Source organism: Lynx canadensis, chromosome B3 (genome assembly GCF_007474595.2).
Source record: "Lynx canadensis isolate LIC74 chromosome B3, mLynCan4.pri.v2, whole genome shotgun sequence".
Classification (NCBI taxonomy): Eukaryota; Metazoa; Chordata; class Mammalia; order Carnivora; family Felidae; genus Lynx; species Lynx canadensis.
This window is the reverse complement of record NC_044308.2, coordinates 10,923,678-10,932,855: the sequence shown is the minus strand read 5'-3', so window position 1 is coordinate 10,932,855 and position 9,178 is coordinate 10,923,678.

Genomic DNA, 9,178 nt, shown 5'->3' with positions numbered 1-9,178 from the left:
AGGTGAGGTCACTGGGATGCAGGAAGGAATAAACTTCAAATGAAATCCTACTCTTGGAATTCCCTGCTTGCCTCCCCTCAGTCTGTATCCCCAGAATGATCCCTGATTCAGTCTAGGACCTGATGATCACTTTCCACTTTTGCCACGAAATCACAAAGTTTAGGAGGAAACTAAGACCTGTGTAGGGAACGTTACTTGCTCAAGATCACTCATGGCTAGCTAGCTGGTGCAAGAGCTGAATTGAGAGCAGAGGTTTCCTGACTATAGGCTAGACCCAGCCTTACAAGAACAGCCAACGTGACAGAAAATGGTGAGCTTCACTGAGCTCCTTCTCTGTTGGGTAACAGTGTCCTGTGGGCCCTCAGTGTTTGCTTATCAGGGGATTTCAAATGCCCAGGCTCTTTCAGGACTCTCTGTCACCACGTTCAATGGAAAGAGTTTTAACTGCAGAGGACTGCTTGAGGATCTGGACTGGAATCAAATAATGGTTAAAAAGTTAGAAAACAATATTTAAGAGAAAAGACAGAGAGGATTTAGTCTGAGGGAGAGGAGGATGAGGGGCAGATTGATGGCACTTTTAGATGCTTTAGACAACAAAGATTGACTGCAAAGGGAAGGGGAAGCTACTCACTGCTGCAAGATGGTGGAGGAAGAGAACTCTGTGAGGTCCAGGCAGAATTTAAAGGCAAATGTGAGCCTTGTAAATGAAGAAGTTCCATGAAAGTCTGTGGTGGTACTGGTGGATTAGGACCTATCTTCCCAGGCAGGTCTGTCCCCATCCCTTTGGGTTACTTGAATGCCCCAACCCCTTTGGCAGTGTTCTTCCAAAAGGAGAGTTAAGATTTGGAAGCAGAATGGCAGAAATTGCTGCAGAATGGTGTGAAGAAAGTCACAGATCGCCATCTGCTCTTTTTCTCCCACCTCTGGATCATTAACAGGCATCATGTAGGGTATCCAGCTCCTCTGGGACTCCTCGGAGTGTTTGGAATCAGTAGGGACTTTGATCTGCAGGCAAGAGAAACCCCAGCTCCAGCTGGCTTGATCAGTAAGGAAAGGCATCATCTCCCATAACAAGTTGTGGAGAACTGGGTCACGATCCAGGCATGGAAATGATGAAATGCTCATTGACGCTATCAAGGCCCTGGCTCTTCATCTTTCCGTGCTGGTGTCCTCCGTTTTGCCTTCCCCCTAAAACTCTTTCACGATTGTAAGGTGGCAACCAGGAGGATTTGGGCCATGTGTGTTCTTATTCCTGGGAGAGAGAAAGAAAATGGCCGCTAGCTTTGTTTTTGACATAGCAGTCTTTTGTTTTCACATGATTGGGCTAAATTAGTCACACATGCCCACTCTTGGGTCAAAATCCATCATCAGGGGCATGCCACAAGCCAACTGGTTCTCTCCTCTAGATCACAACCGTGTTCATGGAAGTTTAGGCTTTAACTGTGATGCCCACGACACTTCATCCCATCAGGACAAACCCACTGCACACAGCGCCTGCCTAGATGAGGCAGAAAACTGGGCTCCCTGGCTCTTGCAGTAACCAGCAGAGGATGAGGGCATTTCTGAATCCAAGTTCTATCTTTCTAGTATGATTTGTGTCACATCCTCAAACTGCTATCACTCAACACCTTCACATTCTTTTTTTTTTTGCAATATTTTTTGCAATATATATATATATTTTTTGCAATCCATCTGTGGTATTTCTTACTAGTTTTCTTTAAACGACTCCTTTTTATAAGTTTTTTTTTAAGTGAAACCTTATCATCATTAGAAATAGGAAACCTGTATCTCTTGCAAAAGTTCTAAGGTTGCTGTAAAAATAAACGTATGACAAACAGTGTTAATTTTATCTAGACACTGTTGCCTGAAAAAGCACTGATTCTAAGACAGCTGCTTTAGATGAGAGATTGGCAGGTGTTTGAAAGTGTTGTAGACACACCAGAACCGAATAAAGACTTTGTCTTTAACCTAAGCAGGTGAATTGAAAGAAATTTGAAAGAGGATTTGATTTCCCAATGTATGATTTCGCATTCTTTTTTTTTTTAATATTTATTTTGAGAGAAAGAACGTAGGACTGAGTGGGGGAGGGGCAGAGGGGTAGAGAATCCCAATTAGACTTCATGCTCAGTGAGGAGCCTATCGAGGGGCTTGATCTCACAACCACGAGATCACGACCTGAGCTGATATCAAGAGTCGGGTGCTTAACTGATTGAGCCACCCAGGAACCCCTGATTTAATGTTCTTTAATGACATGTCTGTGTACCACATGTTCAGTAACAAATGTGATTAACCAATAACCAGGGTAAATAACCAATTTTATTTCCTCCTCCTATCTGGGCAATGCTATGCCACCTCACATCTCATGTGCCGTTAGTGAACTGTCTTACTTTTGGGGAAGCTGTCTGTTGCATTCTGCCTGCCTTCAATTTTCATGCTCCTCTGTAGTACTAAGGTAGTGAGAACAATTAGAATATTGACACTTCTTACTGGACATGGGGATCAAACTATATACATATTAATAGGGCACTTACTGGGATTCTAGAGAGTAGAAGGCAGAGCCCCCCCCCTTCAATGTACTTACAATCTAGGTGAAGAAAGAAGACCCAATGATTATAATGCAGAAGGGAAAATGGGAGTGGGAATGTCCTCTGCCTTTCCCTCCTGTAGCTCAGAGGCAGTCTGAGGTGCCAAAAACACTTCAGTCTCTGGCTGGGGTCCAAGAGATGAGGGTCAGGGACCTGGGTCATTGTTTGGTTCCCCCAATCTGGAATGGATTTTATGCTCCCGTGAAGGCAGAGCCGAGACCCCACGCCACTCCTCCTCCTAACCTTACCTGGATACCAGCTTGGCATCCAGGAGATGAGGAGAGAGTTACTGTCTTGCCTTCTAAAAATAACCCTCATGGGGCGCCTGGGTGGCTCAGTCGGTTGGGCGTCCGACTTCGGCTCAGGTCACGATCTCGCGGTCCGTGAGTTCGAGCCCCGCGTCGGGCTCTGTACTGACTGCTCAGAGCCTGGAGCCTGTTTCAGATTCTGTGTCTCCCTCTCTCTCTGACCCTCCCCCGTTCATGCTCTGTCTCTCTCTGTCTCAAAAATAAATAAATGTTAAAAAAAATTTAAAAATAACCCTCATGACTTCAGAGACATGTGGAGGAAGAAGTTGCTGTGGCTGAGGTCAAAGAAATTGTTGCTTATTTTCTCCTCTAGGGTTTTGATGGTTTCCTGCCTCATATTTAGGTCTTTCATCTATTTTAGTTTATTTTTTGTATGGTGTAAGAAAGTGGTTCAGTTTCATTCTTCTGCTTGGTGCTGGCCATTTGTCCCAGCATCATTTGCCAAAAAGACTGTCTTTTTTTTCCATTGGATACTCTTTCCTGCTTTGTCAAAGGTTAGTTGGCTATACATTTGTGAGTGCTGATTCATAGGGGCACAGGTACCCCAATATTTATAGCAATGTTGTCAATAATACTCAAATTATGGAAAGAACCCAAATGCCCATCAACTCATGAATGGATAAAGAAGATGTGGTTTATATATACAATGGAATACTACTTAGCAATGAGAAAGAGTGAAATCTTGCCGTTTGCAACAACGTAGATGGAACTGGAGGGTATTATGCTAAGTGAAATAAGTCAGTCAGAGAAAGACAGATATCCTACGTTTTCACTCAAATGTGGAATTTGAGAAACTTAATAGAAAACCGTGGGGGAAAGGAAGGGGAAAAAATAGTTTCAAACAGAGAGGGAGGCAAACCATAAGAGACTCTTAAATGCAGAGAACAAACTGAGGGTTGATGGGGGGCAGGGGAGAGGGGGGAAATGGGTGATGGACATTGAGGAAGGCACTTGTTGGGATGAGCCCTGGGTGTTGTATGTAAGCGATGAATCATGGGAATCTACTCCCAAAGTCAAGATCACACTATATACACTGTATGTTAGCTAACTTGACAATAAATTATATTTAAAAATAAACAAAAGCCAGGAAACTGAAAAAAATAAATAAAAATAACCTTAATGACCAGCATAGCTGGGGCACTTTATTTAGTTAGAGGAACTGTATGCTGAGGTGTCCCTCCAAAGAGCAGGGAGGCAAGGCTTTCAGGGGAGACTTAGCCAGACCTTGGCAGCAGGAGGTAAAAGGCCAGGGTATGGTCCTCTCCCTAGGTGAGCTGAGGCCCAGGGTGCTGCCCCATGTGTGGAAGGATGCAGTTGCTAAAAAGAAGCTTTCCTGGAAAGGCTCTTCCATTTACTTAGTTTTAGAAGATTCCAGGACCTGGTCCCTGAACTCCGCTTGACTCCCTTGTCCTGATGTTGGTCAGAGCACTATGCTCATTTCAGTGGAGGGCATGTGTTTTGAAGCAGGCAGGGCAGGGCGGATGAGTGAGTGCACACCTTTCCCTGAAAGATGACACACTGTTTCAGGCTCTATCAGTGCATTCTTCCTCTGGGCCATCAAGTAGGGGTATAGTTGCCCTTTCATAGTAACCTCATTCATCCATTGTCCTCAAAGGCTTATTGAAAGCTGACCCCAGTTATGCTCAGGCCCCACACGCAGGACTCTGTAGCCCACTGCTTGGTTCCCACTGAATGTACCTCTTCCTCCCCCATGGGGCCATGGCTACATTCCCCCTCCTTGGTCGCTGTGACCTCCTGCCTTTTCATTCCCTTTGTCATCAGCTGGATTAATAATCTCCCCTCCCACCCCTCCCTTAAACCGGCTCCTAAATTAGTTAGCAAAACCTGACTAGCTCAAAGGGAGCCTTTTCATCTCCCTGTTTAATGTGTTTTTATTCTTCTACTAGACAAGAAGTGTGGGAGCTTATTCTTGATTTTGGTTGGGACTTAGGAAGGATTTTACTTTTTTTGTGGCTTGTGCCAATTTTAGGCTTTGCTCCCCAAATCAGCTCTGGGTGATATTTCCCTCACCCCCAGTTCTGCTGGCCCTACCTTTGGTTCCCCCAATGTAGTAACAACAGCAGAGATCAGGGAGCTAGATAGACACTGAGATTCTGGGGTGAGACAACCTCTCCAACCTTCACATTTCTTATCTGTCAAATAGATGTAGCAGATACCAATTTCACAAACTCAGGTGTGTGATTTATGTAATTTTATTTTTCTGTAAGTTTCATTTATACTTTGAATTCCTATTCTACATAATGTAAGACATGTACTGTCAAATCATTTGGGATTTCTTGTGGATTTTTCCCCCTAGGTTTGTATATATGTTGTGGGTGACTTATTTGAAAACAGTATCACTCCAAGTCTCAACTGTTTCTTGATGTCTTTTGGGCATCTACTGAACTGTCTTCCCACTGTGCAAGTCTCTGTGGTTTATCCAAGCAGCTGCCAGAGACAGTTTCCTACCTGGAGACTCCATCTGGAACTCTCTCCTCTCCTCCTTAGCAGTTTTTGGGAGGACAGGACAGGTAGCCATTCTCTGACCCTAAGTCGGTTTCTACCTCCAGCTGTGTGCTGGTAAATATTTAGCAACTAGCTCTGAGGGATGGGGGATGGAAAGAAGCAACTCCTGATCTATGGCGTTTGACAACTTCTGGAGTGTAAATACTCCTCCCATCATGCTGATTTCTAGCTACTAATGATTTAGTCATCAGCTCACAAAAGTCCTGATAATTTATCAACCAGCTCTTGCTAGCTGGTTCCAACACACCACTGCATGACACATCTTGTAACCCATTCTGGATCTGAATGGCCTCCCTGCCACAATATCCAGCAAATCAGACAGAAGTCATCTTACTCTCCCATCCCAGAAATGAATTTGGGGCTTTTTACATCTACTGTGAGTCATTGCAGGGATAAGGGCATAAGGCCACTTTCACAGGGTCCCCCAACACCTGTGCTGCCTCTTTTTACTTCTTTTCTGACTCCTTTTCCCAGCCTGGGGAACATTTTTCTAGTTGGCGGGATGGTTTTGAGTTGGAGGTAGTGGCTTCTATTACTCAGCCCAACTATCAGGCTTGAGTGATCCCTACTTCCAAAGGGCCTTGGCTTTTAAAATGGCTCTGTTCTTCGCTACCTGCTACCACATTCCTCCCTTAAAGCAACGAACACAAAATGGCCTACCTCACCGAAAGGAGGAAAGGGCCAAGAGAGAAAAGCAAACACAAAAAGGAAGAGCTCATCAATATTTCAAATGCATTATTCTACCACATAGATATAGTAATACTTCCCAGGACGTTGGGAGAAATAAATGAGAAGTTATGGGAATAGCTTCAGGCAGAGTGTGACATACAGAAGGCACTCCATGACATGGGTTATCCTTCTTTTTCTTCTCTGGCTGAAGGAATCACAATTGCCACTGGTTCGTGTTGCATGGAGTCATGCATGGTTCTGCTGGGTATTGACTGCCCTGTCTCCTTCCCCTTCCTTCCTCTTGAGAATGTGGCACTCTCTGGGATCAGAATGGTCATTCCTTGTACCTTTCCATGTAGAAGTTGAGAAATAAGCACCCAACTTTACAAAGAGTTTATAGATTTTGTGCACAGTAAATTTTAGCTAAAGAAGTTAAGGGGTAAATGACAACCCCAAGGAGGAGTTAGACATATTTAAGTTGTTTTAGCTCCCACTGAATTTTCTGGGTGAAAGGTATACTGATGATTATACTCTTCTATATGCTCAGTTTAAAGAGCTTTCCATTGTTTTGCTTTGTGCTCTAGTTAACTGTTTTTGACCTCAGGCTCCCTGCTAGATGCACATCCCTGAGGACAAGCCTAGCACAGAACTTCTTGGTGGTCAAAAAATGGCTGCTGAACTATTTTCTTGATTCTCTGGGTTAATTATGGTTTTCCCTCTATAAGAAGCTACCCACTCAAGAAAGAAATGGAAAATGTGCATTTCCTCAATGTTGTAGCACTTCACTCTTGGCTTCTGGCCTCTTCTGGATCTATCATTTCTACTGGTTCTAGTCTAAATGGCCTTCTATCCAAGGAATACTAATTGTTCCTTCTCTCATGGAGAGATTAGAACGTGATACTCCATTCAGGTTTCACGTAGCGTCTTAGATCACAGCGATGCCTTTCAACTTTCATAGGACATGGCTATCTTTAGAAACAGAAATGGTCCTTGGAAACCAGTAGGGGCACGGGAGGGAAGGGGGGGGTGATTTAAGTTTGTCTCATTCCCAGAAGCACAGACACTCAGCATGGCTCCTTATGATCTTGGAGAAATGGAAGTGAGGAGCAGAACTGTACAAGAGGAGTTGGAGATCAGTGGTTGGCAATGAACTCCACCACATCAATATTCACATTGGCTTGGGAGAGCATGAGCTGACTGCGATCCCGGATGGGTCCTGAGGAAAATAACATGGTTAGGCTCCAGCCTGCAAATCAAATCAAATGCGAGGCCAGACTCTTGACATGGAAAGATAACGAAAGGAGCTCTCAGTTCTAATGTATTTTTTCTTTCAAGAAAAGTTGAAAGCCCATATTTTCAGAGATGGGCTATATGGAGGTTGAGATGGGAGATAAAGAGCCTTTAAATCTTGCTGCAGATTCCCTATAAGCTTTGAGGCTCAATCTCTGTGCCTGAATATTTTTGCAGGATTAACAATACAATATGTTTCTAGTTACCCACATACACTCCACTTTTTAAACCTTTTAGTCCTTTCCTTGCAAAGTATCTGCTGCCTCAATGTAGTTTTGGTAGATGAGAAAAGCAGAGAGAACAGTTTAAAAGCTTGGACATTTGAATATCAAACTCCAAGGCCTTGAAGGATGGTGATTGGTCAGAAGTAATTTCTCCCCTTTATTACCCACTAAATAAAAATCTTCTCAGGTGGGAGAAGAGAGAATCAGGGGATGGGTGAGACACAGAAGTAAGTCCTGGTGTGTGTTCAAAGGAGGTAACTTGAGTTCCTGCCAATCATTCCAGGGTGGGGTCACTTAATGATGGAACCCCCAGGGAGGTCAGAGGATGCTTCAAGAGTAATTGTCTTACTGATTGAGTGAAGGCTATCTTCACTCACTTACTGATAGAGTGAAGGGGAGTTGGCAAGCCTTGCAGAATCCCCTTGAGACCAGAAAGGCATGGGGAGGAATAGATTAGATATGGCCACTTGGCTTTTCTTTAGGCATAAATACCCTGAAACAGTCTGGCAAGTTCCTTAGGGCCTCTAGTAATGGTAGAGAGCAGCTGGAATTCCTCAGAAGAATAGTGTGGAAGTGGTTGAGATTAGAGCCAGCTCTGGAGAGCTCAGTGATGAGGACAAGGGGGATGTAACACTGACCTTACTGTAACCTCTGTACCTCGCATAAGAGTTGTTGTTGTTGTTGTAGAAGAAGAAGAAGGGTGGTGGCTGCGGTTTCTTGAGCAATCAGTAATGGTTGCCAATGGACACTTTCTAGACCTTCGACTTGTAAACTCTGCAGAAAGAGAAGGCCATGCCTCCTAGCCTCTTCATTTTTAAGTGGGGGTATAGTGTGATGTCCTGGGCCTGCATTTCTAGTCCTCAATATAGTAGCAGTAGTTGCAAGTAATTATTTAAGTTAATTAAAATCAGATTAAATCAAAAGTCACCTCCTCAGTTGCACTAGCCATATTTTGAATACTCAAAAGCCATGTGTGGCTAGTGGCTCCCATACTGAACAGTGCAATATAGAGCATTTCCATCATAGCTGGAAGCTCTATTGATCAGAGCTATGGATGTTGCCACTATTCCTGCTAAGCCAATTACCACTGACCACTTCCTCCTTCCCACCCCCCTGACAGACAGACATATACACACACACATGCAGACAGAGTCCAGAGAATTCTGTCACTTATCTCTGAGCTGGTATTTCCCTGGATGTGGCCATGTTCAATCAGTGGTGGGTTTTTGTGTTTGTTTGTTTGTTTGTTTGTTTGCTAATACTTCCTACTGCCCAGGGTGTTTTACCACTATCACCATTTCTGACACTTTGCTACTCAGCCTGAGAAAGCCAGTGTCATGAAGCCTCAGAGTGGGCAGTCAACCAAGGGGTTTGCTTGCTCTTCCTGAAGCTGTCTCCGATGTCATAATCTCTGTGAAATCTGAGTCACTTTATTACGTGGACATCTCAAGACTAACAAGGCATCTATGCCTAACAGAGCCCACAGAGAGTGCAACATGGTGGCTTGTGTGGATATTGTTACTGAACCCTCCCAAGGGCTGGTTGTCCCAAATTGGGATAGAAGGCTTTCCACTCA